Below are 15616 nucleotides of genomic sequence, written 5' to 3'. Positions count from 1 at the left end.
AGAGGAGATATATTGGAAGTAGATCTGAGAATTTTCTGTATAGAAGTGGTCATTGAACCCATGAAATTTGAAATTATGAGAAAGAGAAACAAAGAGAGGAGAAACACAAACACACAGGAAGGGAGAGAAGAAGGAGGAAGAGGAGGAAAAGGAAAACAAGAACAAGAATAAGGAAGAGGAAGAAGAACAAGAAGGAGAAGGAAAAAAAGGAAGAAAGAGGAGGAAAGAAAAAGGAGAGGAGGGAAAGGGAAGAAGGAGACCCACATCAGAGGCTTGAAGGACATTTATGTTTAGTAAACTGGGGGATGATAATGAGCCAGGGAAGGAAAATGATGCCAGAGCAGGTAGTAGTAGAAGGACTGAGAGAAAGAAGCATCACAAAAGCATATCTAGCAGGAGGGGATGATTAGTAGTTGCAAAGAGTTGAATGAGAATGAAGACTGAGAAAAGGCCACCCAACACAGCAATTAAATAGATCTTTGGTGAAATTGAATACAGTAGTTTCAGTCAAATGAAGGGGCAGAAAACAAATTGCAATGAGCTGAGGAGAAACTTTGATGAGGAAACAGAGGTAGCAAGTATAGACTATACCTACTAAATCGTTAGAAGTGAAGGGTAAAGGATAGGAGAAATTTAAGATGAACAATTAATTTTTTGCAGGGGCTTTTGGTGACTTTGTCACACAGTTGCCTAGTTATGTTCCCCAGTCTTGAGTGAATAGTAGAATCAAGATAATCATTTTTAGGAAAGGAAATTGCCAGATTGGGGTGCATTCAGAGAAGGGTAACCAGGTTGGGAAATCAGAGTTGATGAAATGCAAACATCTGGGTACATTTAGCATGAAAAAGAGAAGACTTCATGAGACATAACATCTGTCTCTTGGTTTTGAAGACCTGCTCTTTAGAAGAGCCACCAAACTTGTCCTGCTTGGAATTAGAGGGCAAAGATGGACACAATGGGCAGAAGTTACAGAGAATTAGGTATAAATATTGTATAAAGAAAGTAGGAACTTAGATAAGTCAATACTTGAATGAATGAATAAAGGATTTAGAGTGGAATGGATGGGACCATTGACTGCTATCCACTGGATGGTAAGCAACTCTCCATTATCTCTTCTGCTACTGAGGGAAGTAGCTCCAAGACACACTTCACTAAAAGTAATCTCTGAGCTTTTAAAAGGACCTAAGCAAAGTTCCTTGCTGTGTTTCCCAGCAGGGCAGGGAAAGAGTTTCCCATAAAAGCAGATCTTCAAGAAAAAATGTTGGATTAGCCCTTTTTAAGGATGTTGTAAAGAGAATTCTCATCTAAAAACATTGTGGGTTAGATAATCTCCGAAGTTCCTTCCAACTCAGAGATTCAAAAATATTTTGACTTTACCAGTGGTTCCCAAACTTTTTTGCCCTACCACCCCCTTTCCAGAAAAAAATATTACTTAGCCCCCTGGAAATTAATTTTTAAAAATTTTAAAAGAAATTATTTAGGAAAGATAAATGCACCTGTGGCCATCACCGAGCCCCTGGATTGCTGCAGCACCCACCAGGGGGCGGTAGTGCCCACTTTGGGAATCACTGCTTTAGACTCTTCATTATAACAGAAGGGAAATGTTTTCTCATGGTTAGCTTATATCATTTCTGCAATAGTTTATACAATTCATTTTTTCTATAAGCATTAAGTGTCAACTAAGTGTTAAGTGCTAAGATAGGCAGTGAGATCAATAATGAGATCAATGCAATTGCCCTCAGAGAGCTTATATTTTTTTCACCACCTACTCTACAAGCTTTATTATTCATTACTCTCACCCTCACAAACTCTTCAGCGAAGCCAAACTAGTCTTGTTACTGTTTCTTACATAGAGCACTCCATTCACCCCTTCTTCGCCTTTGTACCAAATATCCCTCACACCTAAAATGTTTTCCTTTGTCACATTTGTCTTTTACAATTTCTACATTCCTTCAAGACTCCAAATAGGTGCTGCCTTCCACATGAAGGCTTTTATTACCTTCCCTAATTGCTAGTGCCTTCCCCCCAGTATTTGGTAAACTGTATGTATTGATAGCTGTGCTTTAGAATATAAGCTCCCCCATTAGAATATAAGCTCTTTGAGGCCAGGAAATACTGTACTTCTCTATTTTGTATCCTTGGTGCCTATCACAGTGCTTCCCTAGAATGTAATAGGTGCTTAATAAATGGTTAACTTACAACCATCTTCCCTGTGCAAACAGATTTAAAGTTATAAAAATACATTGCCCCATTTTTCTCAATCTCATTTTTAGAATAATGTCAATTCTTTTAACGTTTCTTCTTCGGTCACATTTCTTAACCTTTTATCCACATTAGACACTTAAGGATGTCTCATTACTATGGTAAGAGAAATCTTCTTCAAATGAGAAACAGTGATAATTTTTTTTTAAATTTAAGCTTATATTTAAAAAATCTCTTTACCTTTCACATAGGTAAGTGACTCAGTGGATAGAGTGCTGGGTCTAGAATCAGGAAGACATGAATTCAAATGTAGTGTCAGATGCTTATTAGTTATATGCCTCTGAGCAAGTCACTTAACCCTGTTTGCCATAGTTTTCTCATCTATAAAATGAGCTAGAGAAAGGAATGGCAAACTATTCCAAGATCATTGTCAAGAAAACCTCAAAAGGGGTCGTGAAGAGTTGGGCACAACTGAACAACAGTTTTTGCACATACATGATTACATTTGAGTCTCCCACACAATGATTTGGGGAGAAACATCAGGCAAGCATGATTATCCCTACTTTTAGTGATCCTGCTGAGGGAAATAGAGACCCATTTCTCTCCTTAAAAAAAAACAAACAAACCAAAAAACTCCACTTTCCATCTTAGAATCAATACTCTATATTGGTTCCAAGGCAATAGATCAGGAAGGGCTATGCAATGGGGATTAAGTGACTTACCCAGAGTCATATAGCTAGGAAATATTGAAGACCAGATTGGAATGCAGAACCTCCCATCTCTAGGCCTGGCTCTCAGTCCACTGAGCCATCTAGCTGCTCCCACATACTGAATACATTATATTATATTATGTTATGTTATATTATTATATTATTTTTTAAACCCATGCCTTCTGTCTTAGAATTAATACTAAGTTGCAATTCCAAGGCTGAAGAGTGGTAAGGGGTGGACAATAGGGGTTGAGTTGAGTTGTCCAGGAACATACAGTCAGGAAATGTCTGAGGCAAAATTTGAACCCAGGATTGGCTTATCTCTATCCCCTGAGTGACCTAGCTGGCCCTGTGAATTTCTCTTGAAAGCTGGCTTCAGACTCACAGTTGAAAAGATCTCAATGAACACATAGTCTAAGCTCTACTTAAATGGGAATCTCCCCTACTATACCCCCAACAAATGCCGCTCTGGCTTCCTCTTAAATTGGATGGCCAGGAAGATGATAAACTATATTTTTCTAAGATAGCCTTTTCTATTTGAGGAGTTCTAATGATAATGAGGTTTCCCTTATCCATCTTTATAATGGGCTGATATCTTGCAGGCTGTTACTTCTGCCAAGATCTTTGTCACCTGGGGTCAAACAGATATTATCCTCTGAGGGATTTATGGTAAAGATGCTACCCACATTCAGAGGAAGGACTGCAGGAGAGGAAACATATAAGATAAACAATTGCTTGAATGCATGGACTGAGGCAGACATGAATGGGAAATAGACCCTGAACAAGGACACATGGTACAACCAGTGGAAATGTGCGTTGGCCATGGGTGGGGGGAGAGCAGGGGGTGAAGGGGAAAGTAGGGGCATAAAGTATGTAAACAGGTTAAAAACAAATATTAATAAATGTCTAATAAAAAAAATAAAAAAAAACAAAAAAAAAACAGGGGAAATGCATGTTGGCTATGGAGGGAGTTGAAGGGGGGGGTGAAGCAGAAAATAAAATCATAAATCATGTTAAAAAAAACAGATATTACCATTACCATTACCACCACCACCACCACTACCATCATCAAATTTATTTGTATTATTACATAGCTTTAAGGCTTACAAATTTTTTTACATGTTATCTCATTTGATACTCTTGACAATTCTGTGGAGTGAGTGTTACTATTAGGTTCAATTTTATAGAAAAGGAAACTGAGGCTCAAAGACAGTGAGTAACCTGCCCAGGGTCATGCAGCTAATCAATGTCAATTTATATATAATATTTAAACCTAGTTCTCTTCAGCTTACCAATATCGTACTCTTCTCTCTATGCAATTCTGCCTCTACTTGTTTTTCTGTATAACAGCCCTTCAATTGCTGGAAGGCAACTATTATATCCCCCTACTGTTTTATCTTTTCTTTTCCAGATTAAATATATTTGAATTAACCACATATTGAAGGAATATATATATATATATTTAATGCATATGTACATACATAAATGCATATTTACATAAATGTCTACGTACATAAATCTAAATACATAAATAGGCTTACAAATATGCCTGTTTGCATTTCCCAAAAGCAAATTATCTTGTGCTTTTCACTAGGGTCACAAACCTTAATCAACTCTCACTTTACCTTCTAAGATTAACTTGTTCCACGTTTCAGAGGAGTCTTCCTTAGTCTCCTTAACCTGTTCATTTATCATAATCAACAGCAATGAATAGTTATTATACACCTCCTATATGCAGGGCACATGCTGGGAACATTCAATAGAAAGCTTGAATCTTGTCATTGAGAGTTTTATAACCTAATTAAGGAGACAGGGTATTTGCATTAAAATATAAATAATGCTCATACAAGAAGCTGTGATGGTGTTAAAAGAGCCTTGGATTCAGAGTAAGGAGGCCTGGATTTCAGTCCTGACTCTACATCTAACTTGGGTAACCTCAGAAGAAGACACTTCATATTTCCAAACTTGGTTTCTGCATGTGTGAAATGAAATGGTCAAACTAGATGATCTCTGAGGTCCATCCTAGTTTGATATTTAAGGTTCAAAAGACCCTCCCAAGTTTGATGTTATGGTTCCCAAGTTCCTCAGAGATTTGGTGTTCTAGGTTCTAGAGGCCCTCTCATCTCTGATAATCTCTGTCCTAAGGTCAATGGCAGCTGTGACATTCTTGTTCCCAATGTCTATCACCCCATCTCTAACATTGTTATGTTCTAAGGTCCCTTCCAGCTCTTATATTCAGTTATGATAAAATAATATCCATTCCACTTATATCTTTCATGATTTTATGACATTAGGTCACATTCTTTCATGGCCTTTGTCTTTATAGTCAGGAGGCCTATTATTTTTATCCTATCTACAAATGGATTCCCCTTCATTCTGTTAATTGTGTTCATTGCCCTCTCTTGGATCTCTTCCAGTTCCTACGTGTCATTGTGACATTAAGCAAATTAGATAGACATTCCTTCCAGTCAGACCCAATATTTCATTGCATTCCAGTGATAGCCAGTGAAGTCTTTTTTTTTTTTTGCTTTTTTGTTTTTAGTTCAAGGATGTTGGCTGGAAGATTAAAGATGGCATAGCCATTCATTTTTATTGATACCCAGGAATTGCATTTAAACTCATTTAATTTCATATATTAAAATGGATTGCCTATTTCATGGATACTAATATTTGTAATGGGTTTCTTTGTTGTTGTTTTGTTTTATTTACTGTTTATTCTGTAACAAATATGATTTAAAAAGAAACACTGGATTTTGTGTTACAGAATACGGATTTGAATCCTGGATCTATTGCTTACTGTATGACCTTGAGTGAGTTCCTTCTACTCTCAAGTTCTTAGTTTCTTCATCTCAAAAAATGAAGAATCTGGATTCAATGCTCCCTAAGATTTCTTCTAGGGCAGCTAGATGGTACAGTGGATAGAGCACTGGGTCTAGAGTCAGGAAGGCTCACCTTTTTGAGTTCAAATCTAGCCTTAGATACAAGCTGTGTGACCCAGGGCAAGTCACTTAACCCTATTTGCTTCAGTTTCTTCATCTCTAAGATGAGCTCACAAAGGAAATGGCAAACAACTCCAGTATCTTTTCCAAGAAAACCCCAAATGGAGTCATGTAAGTCAGTCATGACTGAAACAAAGGAACAACAAAAACAATTACTAAGGATGCAAGGAGGAGTTGGGAGTCATTTTTATGTGAAGTACAAGGGGACAGAGCTGTGCTCTGGATCTACCACTTATTCTAGCCATTTCCATCCATCATTCCCCATCTACCTGTGGTAGAAGGGACATGATCTAAGCAGACCTAATCAAAGGGTCTCCTGCTCATCAAGGCTTCTAGCATGCTGAGTAGAATCTTTATGGGGGAATATATGGACCAGAATCACAAGGTATGAGAATATATGGAAGCTTTGTTGATTGTATTGGTAGAGGGCCTCAGTTTCTTAATCTGTAATTGAAAAGATTAGACTAGATGGCTTCTGAGGAAACTTACATCCCCCAATCTCTGGAATTCTTTGGACCTAGGTTAACTTATCTGTAAAATAAGAAGTCTGGATTAGGCTTTAGAAGCCCCTTTTGGGGGGGGGGCAAGTAGGTTTCTTAGTTGATTGAGTTCCAGACCAAGAAACAGGAGGTCCTGGGTTCAAATCTGGCCTCAGATATTTCCTAACTGTATGACCCTGGGCAAGTCACTTAACCCTCATTGCCTAGCCCTTATTGCTCTCCTCTCTTGGAACTAATACACAGTATTTATTCTATGACTGGAGGTAAGAAATTTTTTTTTAAGTCTTTCATCTCAGGATCAATCTGTGATCTGTGACAATGGCAAAGGAGAATACATATGAATCAGATCATAGATTTCTTCCTCACCCCAAATCACTTTGCTAAAATAAAAAGGTTATGTATTAGGTGGATTGTCAGAAGGCCTGGGATGCAAAGTCAGTCCTTGCTCTCAGAATAAGTAAAATTCATTTACTTGTTCACTACTCATTCACCCACTCACAGGTCCATTCATTCAGAACACATTTATTAAGTACCTATCATATGCCAAGCTCTCTATACTTTGTGCCAAGTATATAAAAGTAAAAACAAAATAGCCTCTGCCCTCTGGGACCAAACATTTGATTGGATAGTGGGGTAGCATGGACCTAGATAAGTACATTTAAACAGATATTAGAATCAGAGACTATCAAAGCTGGAAGAGATCTCAGAATGCACACTTTAAGGGAGTAGAATACGTTTGAGAGAGTGAGGGTAGCTGATAAAAGCAATAGGGAGTTGGAGGGAGAAATCAAGAAAGCCTTATTGTTAGAGGTGGTAAACCTTTGACACTTTCCCTGAGTAATTTTATTCTAGTTAAAATCTGAGTCTGAGTCCAATATGATGCTCCAATAAATAATTTTAGAGAAGTTCGAAACATACTTCCAGTTTTGGATGGGACTATGTACCTGAGTAGATATCCCTTAAGATGAAGTGTCTCCTGTCTCATAGGCACTTAGCATCAGAGGAAGAAGTCACAAAGGCTCCTATAATAAACATCTAAATTTAGGTGAAAACTGGAGATTAAGATAATATAATGGAGATATTTGGAATCAGCATTCTTGGGCTTATTAGCTTCTATTTGCCCTCTTCTAATTTTTAAAGACTGAATTTTTTCCACAATCTTTTGATTCTCCTTTTCTATTTGGTCCATTCTTCTTTTCAAGTCATTCTACTCATCCTCCAGCTTTTTTGCCTCATTCTTCAGCAGGTCAATTCTGGCTTTTAAAGAATTGTTTTCTTGTTTTAATTCATATGCCTCTGTTTCCTGATGACTTATTTTGCTTTTTAGGCTTTTTTCCTTTTCCCATTTTTCTTCAACCTGTCCTATTTGATTTTTGAATTCTTTTTTGAGCTCTTCCAGAAGCTCAGTCCAATTCCTTGGTGTTTTTAGGCTTTTTGCTTTATGTTTTTTGAATCCCATCCTCTTCTGTTGGTTTTATTCTTTAATCCTTGTCCCCATAGAAGCTTTTTTAAAAACCCTTACCTTCCGTCTTGGAGTCAATACTGTGACTTGTGTTATATTGAACCTCTGGGAGCTTGAAGATCACTTTTGATTGACAAATAAGTCAGTTGGATGGAATGTTCCCAGGGAGTCATGCGAGAGGCAGGAGGAGGGGCAGTTAAGAATCCTGAAAGGGTTCTGGGTCTTGGACCTGTGCTGAGGCTGGAGATTGGTGGATCCTGGTCTTGGAGTGAGAGGTGCAAACATCTCTCTCTGAAAACTCTTCCTGTACTTGAGATACCATGCCAACCTGTACCTGACCACAACCATGATGTCTACTGCCATAGATATTAGGAATTACATCATCTAGATATCTAGGTTTCCCAGGGCCCGGGAGGGATCTGGGAAGTGGGCAGGAGACGAAGAAGAGGGTGGGAAAGGGTGGAAATAACTCAACTGTAAGGCTGAAAATCTATTGAAGAAGAAGTCAAAATATCCCAGCAGTTTACCTAGTCTGGTTTAGTCCTGGCCAGGCTGAACCAGAGGGAAGCTACATTGATTCTTCATCTGTCAGCAGTTGAAATTTCATTAGCAACCAGTAGAGTAGGGTCTCCTATACCACAGTCCTTTACCCCTATCCTTCTTGTTAATATAAAGTGTAAAGTACTTTCTTAAAGCAGTGTCAAACTTGTTTTGGGAAAGGAGAAATCACAGTCAGAATACAAGGCATTATCCTAGCTAAAGAGCTCAGATCAATATATCAATTAACCCCAGGTAGGTCCTGAAGGGATATACATCTTAGACTTGAAAGGATCCTGCCTGGGCAACTGTTATAAGGGAGAAGGGTCATCTTATTCTCTCTGTACATCAAATTACAATCTCAAACATATCAAGAGACTCCCAATAATTATAACACTTGGCTCCAAGGCAGAAGAGTGGTAAGGGTAGGCAATGGGGGTCAAGTGATTTGCCCAGGGTCACACAGCTGGGAAGTGTCTGAGGCCAGATTTGAACCTAGGACCTCCCATCTCTAGGCCTAGCTCTCAATCCACTGAACTACCCAGCTGCCCCCTACCATAGAAGCTTTTAATTGTAACTTTTTTATCTTGTTTTATTCACTTCATTTATTTATTTATTTATCTCAAATAACAATTTGATATAGGTTATACATGTGCAGTCATGCAAAATGTATTTCCAAATGTTGTACTGTATAACATTTTACATTCCATTCCAGAGATTTTATCCTATAATTCTTTTGTCAGACAGTTTTCAAGAATTTGCCTGTGATAAATAGAACCTGTAAAAGGAATGTTTCCCCTATGTCCTATTTTCTTTATCTATTTTCTCTCTTCTTTTGGTTCTATGTATTTTCCTTTTTTTCTCTCCCATTTCTATATTTATATGTGCCTCCATATCTCTCCCTCTTTCCTCCTTTTTTGTCCTGTACCCTCATTGGAAATCTAATTACTTAACAGATGCTTTCCCCACTGTACCAATATTTCTTAAATTAGACAGGTGGTTGACAAAAAAAAGATAGAGAGGTGGATCTGGAGTCAGGAGGTAATGAGTTCAAGTTCAGCCTCAGATACTAGCTGTATGACATTAAGTAAGTCATTTGACCTCTGCCTCCCTTTGCTTACTTGTAGAATGGTGACAATAGTATTGATCTACCAGGATTGTTGAATGTGACTTATCCAATGACACACCAGTGCAAAGTAGCAGAGCCAAGATAAAAGTCCAAGAATGGGGGGGGAGGGGCAGAGTCAAGATGGTGGCTTAGGAGCACCAAAAGCTGAAACCTCTCCAACTATCCTTCCATACCAATCTTTAAAACGTCCTTCAAAGAAAACAGAAATCTAAATCCAAGAAGAAGAAGTCAGGGGACTCTCCTGCTGAACACAATTTGAAATGTAGGCACAGAGAGTATATTTTCACAGGATAAGGGAGAGACTGGCTAGCTGAACATCCTACCCCACCCATCATGCTGAGACCTGTGATTAGATATGAGCTATCTGTGTGAGCCCCAGGAAGAGGCTGCAGTCATAAGGGAACTCCTTTCACCTGGCAAGAAGGGCTCTGACAACAGCTTTCGGGGAGGAGCTCAGGGGACTATTAGGCTGGACACCTTTAGCCCCCACTGGCTACAGTGAAGATTTTGCCCCAGAGCAGGCTAGCTCAGCAGGTTAACTCAACTGGTTGAATCCTGTATACAAGCAGAGGATTGAGAATATAGAATATTTGGCCTCAAGGCAGAGTACCTCAAACACCCTGGTTCATTAATTCAACAGGGGGCAAGTTTATAGTCCATGATAAACAAACAAACAAATAAATAAATGCCTGGCCAACTAAATAAATAAATAAACAAACAAATAAATAAATGAAGTGAGTAAAACAGGATAAAAAAGTTACAATTAAAAGCTTCTATGGGGATAAGGACTAAAGATCTGCACAGCTCGAAGTGCCCTGAGGTGAAAACCTCAAGAGAAAGCGAAATGAAATAAATGCCTGGACAAATAAATAATCCTGTTACCTATATTATTTTCTTCAGTTTCTCCATCTGAAAAATGGCTGTAGATGACTGTATTCTATAGTAACAATAAAGAGGATATCAAGATAAAATGGAATTTTTGAGATCTACAAGTGATTACTCACAACAATTCCATGAGGTGGGAAATGTAGACATCATTGCCGCCATTTTATAGATGAGAAAACTGAGAATCAAAGAGATGAAGTGATTTTCCCAGAATCACAACATTCAAAGATGGTAGTATAAAAGCAGCATGGCTCCAGACCTCTGTAAAGCCCTTCACCACCAGTCAAGGACAAAGGGCTCCAAGGGAACAGAAAACCAAATCTGACAACAAAACAGAGCTGGGGGACCCTCCAGCTGAACCCAATTTAAAAGGCATGCAGGGGAGGGGGGGAGAGGGAAAAAAAGCCTGAATTCTTGGAACTTTCAGGTGGGAGGGGAAAGAAAGGAGAAAGATCCCAGATCCCCTCCTTCACCTAACATTCTGAGTCTCCAGTGGATTCTGGAATCTCTGGGTGGGCTGGGGCACCAGCCCAAGGGACTGTCTCGCTGGCACAGCTATGTCAAACTCAAGGCTCTGATCACAGATAGCAGGGAGGCTGCTGGGTGAGAAACCCAGAGAGGTTGAATATACCCTCCATATTGTGCTGCCCCACCCCATTCTCTCCAGGTTTTGACCTCAGGGCACTTTGATCTGCTAAGATGGACTCCTACTGGCTTAATCCTATCAATACAGCAGACAAAAAGTCTTCAGAGGGCAGGGAAGCTCCAACACCCCTCCCCCACAGACTACAGTGAAAGTAGCCAAATTCACTTCTTTAGCTTTTACCACCAGCTGGGGAAAATCTAGCCTCAGGTCCCACTAACCTAATTAATTAACAAAACAGAGAAGAAGCCCTCCCAGGACTGAATAGTGTAAACCCACAGATAAAAAAAAATGATCAGAAGACCAAGACTACAGCCAATTACAGGGAAGAAAGAAGGGGAAAAAATGAGCAAACAATAGAAAAAGAAGAAAGAAAACACAACTGATAGCTTCTATCCAGAAACTGAATAAAGAGCAAATGGATAAGAAGAAGATAAAGGAACACCAAGAAAAACATAGAAACTTCAGTGAAATGGACACAGGCTTTGGAAGAACTTAAAATTCAGTTAACTCAAGAACTCAAAATTCAAATAACTCAGAAACTCAGAAAACAATCAACAGAGGCTGAAGACAATTCGGAAAAGGAAATACATGATCTGAAACAAGAAAATAATGTCTTAAAAGCCCAAATTGACCAGCTGAAAAATGAAGCAAAGAAGGTGAAAGATGATCTACAAAGAAAATCAGACAAGAAGGAGACGGATGACCAAAAAGCCAGGGATTAAATTCAGTCTTTAAAAATTAGAATTCAACAACTAGAAGCAAATGACTCCACAAGGCAGATCACAACCAGAGATCTGGAAAACAGATCTTGAAGAGACAATTTAAGAATTATTGGTCTACTGGAACATCATGTCAAAAGAAAAAGTCTGGCTATCATCTTACAGGAAATCATATAAGAAAACTGTCCTGAAATTCTTGAACAAAGGGGGAAAGTGAAAATTGAAAGAATCCACAGATCACCTCCTACATTTAATCCACAACTGACAACTTCCAGGAATATTATAGACAAATTCAAAAATTACCAGACCAAGAAAAAATTATTACAAGCTGCTAAGAAGAAGTCATTCAGATACCAGGGAACCACAGTTAGGATAACACAGGATTTGGCTACATCTACATTGAAGGACTAGAAGGCATGGAATACAATATTCTAGAAAGCAAGAGAGCTGAGTCTACAGCCAAAAATGAACTATCCTGCAAAATTGACTATATTCTGTAGGGGAAAGTATGGTCATTCAACAAAATTGAAGACTCCCATGCTTTCATAAAAAAAAAAAAAATGAACTTAAACAGAGAGGTTCTACCCAAACAAAGAACTCAAGAGAATCACCATAAGGTAATTAAGAGAGTGGGAAAACAAAACAGAACAAAAAAACTCTTTTCTTTAAGGGACCCAATAAGTTCAATGGACTTATATCTCTATAAGAAAAGAAGATATTTGTAACTTAAAAATTTGTTATTATCAAAAGGGTAGTTAGAAGAAGCACACTTAGAGGGAACAGGGAAAAACTGTATAGGATGAAATGTCAAGATATAAGATATATGTACATGTATGTTTATACATACATATACACATATAGGTATAAACATATAAAATTACATGGAAAAAAGGAGATAATATTAAGAGAAATGGGAAAACAGACAAAATGGAGTAAATTTACATTTCATAAAGAACAGGGGAAAAGACCAATACAATGGAAAGGTAAAGAGGTTGGAGAAAGGAAATACTTAATTCTTAAGTGCATTGAAATTAACTTAAATAGGGAAGAACAATCATCCATTGGGGCAGAGAATTGATTTGCACCCTATAGAAAAGTAGAAGAGTAACAAGTGGACTGGTGGGGAGGGAAGCAATACTAGGGAAGAAGAGGGGAGTGCACATAGCTTTAAAAGACCCTAAGAACAATAAGAGGGGAATAAAAAGGGAGTGGGGGAGAAAAGTAAGTACAATAAGGGAGGGGATTAGGGGAACTGATTAAAAGCAAAACACTGGTATAGAAGGAAATAGTGAAAGAAGAAAGGGCAGAACAAGGTGAGGGAATCAAAATGTCTGGGAATACACAGTTGATAATTATAACTCTGAATGTGAATGGCATGAACTTGCCCATAAAATGGAAGCAAATAGCAGAGTGGACTACAAACCAAAATCCTACCATATGTGGTATACAAGAAACACACATGAAACAGGTAGACATACATGGAGTAAAAATAAAAGTCTGGAGCAAAATCTATTGGGCTTCAACTGAGAAAAAGAAGGCAAGAGTTGAAGGCAAGATATCTGACAAAGCCAAAGTAAAAAAAAATCTGGTTAAAAGAGATAGGAAAGGTAATTACAGCCTGATAAAAGGCAGTATAAACAATGAAGAAATAGCAGTACTCAACATGTATGTACCAAATGGCATAGCACCTACATTTCTAAAGGAAAAACTATAATAATATATAATATAATAATATAATAAAACTATACTAGTAGGAGACCTGAACCTTCCCCTATCAGATCTAGATAAATCAAACCAAAAATAAACAAGAAAGAGATGAGGGGTAAGTGAAATCTTAGAAAAATTAGAATTAATTGATATATGGAGAAAAATAAATAAGGACAAAAAGGAATACACATTCTTTTCAGCAGCACATGGAACATTCACAAAGATTGACCATGTACTAGGGCATAGAAACATGGCAAACAAATGCAAAAGAGCAGAAATAATAAATGAAACCTTTTCAGATCACAATGCAATGAAAATAATAATCAGTAAAGGCACATGGACAGGCAAATAAAAAATTAATTGGAGACTTCCTGGTTAAGATGGCGGAATAGCAAAAAGTAGCTGCTTAACCTCTCCTAACCTAAACATACAGGACTCCTCAAGAAGATATAAAAACAAATCCAGAGGAACAAAGGGACCCCACAACAGGGCACAGCATTGGAGGTACGTGGAATCGGGGCATTTCCATGCTATAAAGGGGTGAAACAACTCTCACTAAAACGCGAGCTGAACAACTCCCTCCCTCACCCCACACCACCTACAGTGACAAAGCCAGCTCACAAGAGTTAGAGCAAGTTTGGGGCATGGATTAAGTCTTTGACAGCTACCTGGGCACACCAGGGCCTGCTCCTGAGAGCAGCAAGACTTAAGACCCTAAGAGCTAAAGAACACGCATGGACTTTGAGCTCAGACCCTGAGAGCAGGCACAAGAATGGGCATGGACGCAAGCCCAGACAAGAACCCTGAGAGCAGGCGTGGACCTTGAGTGGGGACCCAGTGCAAAAGGGGATCACAACTATGGAAGCAACACCCTGAGACTGTTAAAGGAGCCTAGAGTAGAGGAACTAGTAAGGAGATTACCAGGAGGCTTGACCCTGAGAACAACGGAGACTTCAGGACCCGAAAGAGCTCAGACAGACCCTGAGTGTGAGGATAAACCTGAGAGGGTGCAGGGCTAACAATGGCAAGCCAGAGACAAGAACACCAAAAGAGAAAGATCATCAAGAAGAAATCTGTAACACTCGACAACTTTTACACAGATAAAATCCAGACAAAAGAGCAAACAGCAGAGGAGAACAAACAAGTAATCATATCCAAAACTTCCCCAAGTAATGAAAACTGGCCACAAGCTATTGGAGAGTTCAAATCTGAGATGATGAGAAAGATGGAAGAGATTTGGCGAGAGAAGTGGGAAATAGCTCAAAAGGAAATAAACAGGTTAGAAGACAGAAACTCCCAATTGGAGAAAGATGCCCCCAAATCAAATGAAATGGTAAGCAAATTGGAAACCAAAATCAGGCAAGAAAATAACAGTTTAAAAGGCAGAATTTTGCAATTGGAAAGTGAGGCTCAGAAATCAAATGAACTGATAAGCAAATTGAAGACGAGAAATGACCAGATTGAAAAGGAAAACCAAAAGATTATAGCCAAAAAACCAGTCCCTAAAGGCTAGAATTGAGCAATTAGAAGCTAATGATCTCTCAAGACAGCAAGAACAAATAAAACAAAGTCAAAAGACTGATAAAATAGAAGGAAACATGAAATATCTCAATGAGAAAGTGACAGACCAAGAAAACAGGTCTAGAAGAGACAATCTGAGAATCAGTGGTCTTCCTGAAAAAGCAGAAATTAATAGAAATTTGGACTCCATACTAAAAGAAATTATTCAGCAAAATTGCCCTGAAGTTCTACAATAAGAGGGCAATACAGACATTGAAATGATGCATAGATCACCCTCTACACAGAAAAGACAACCCCCAGGAAAATAATAGCCAAATTCAAGAGTTTCTAAGTAAAAGAAAAAAAATTTACAAGAAGCCAGAAAGAGACAATTCAGATATCAAGGAGCAACAATCAGGATAATACAGGATCTGGCAGCCTCAACACTAAAAGACCTCAAGGCTTGGAATATGATATTCAGAAAGGCAAGAGAACTGGGTCTACAACCAAGGATCACCTACCAATCAAAACTAACTATATACTTCCAGGGGAAAGTTTGGGCATTCAACAGGATAGAAGATTTCCAAGCATTTGCACAGAAAAGACCAGGACTAAATGGG

Source organism: Gracilinanus agilis, chromosome 5, assembly GCF_016433145.1.
Source record: "Gracilinanus agilis isolate LMUSP501 chromosome 5, AgileGrace, whole genome shotgun sequence".
NCBI classification, from domain to species: domain Eukaryota; kingdom Metazoa; phylum Chordata; class Mammalia; order Didelphimorphia; family Didelphidae; genus Gracilinanus; species Gracilinanus agilis.
This window is presented reverse-complemented; position numbering follows the sequence as displayed.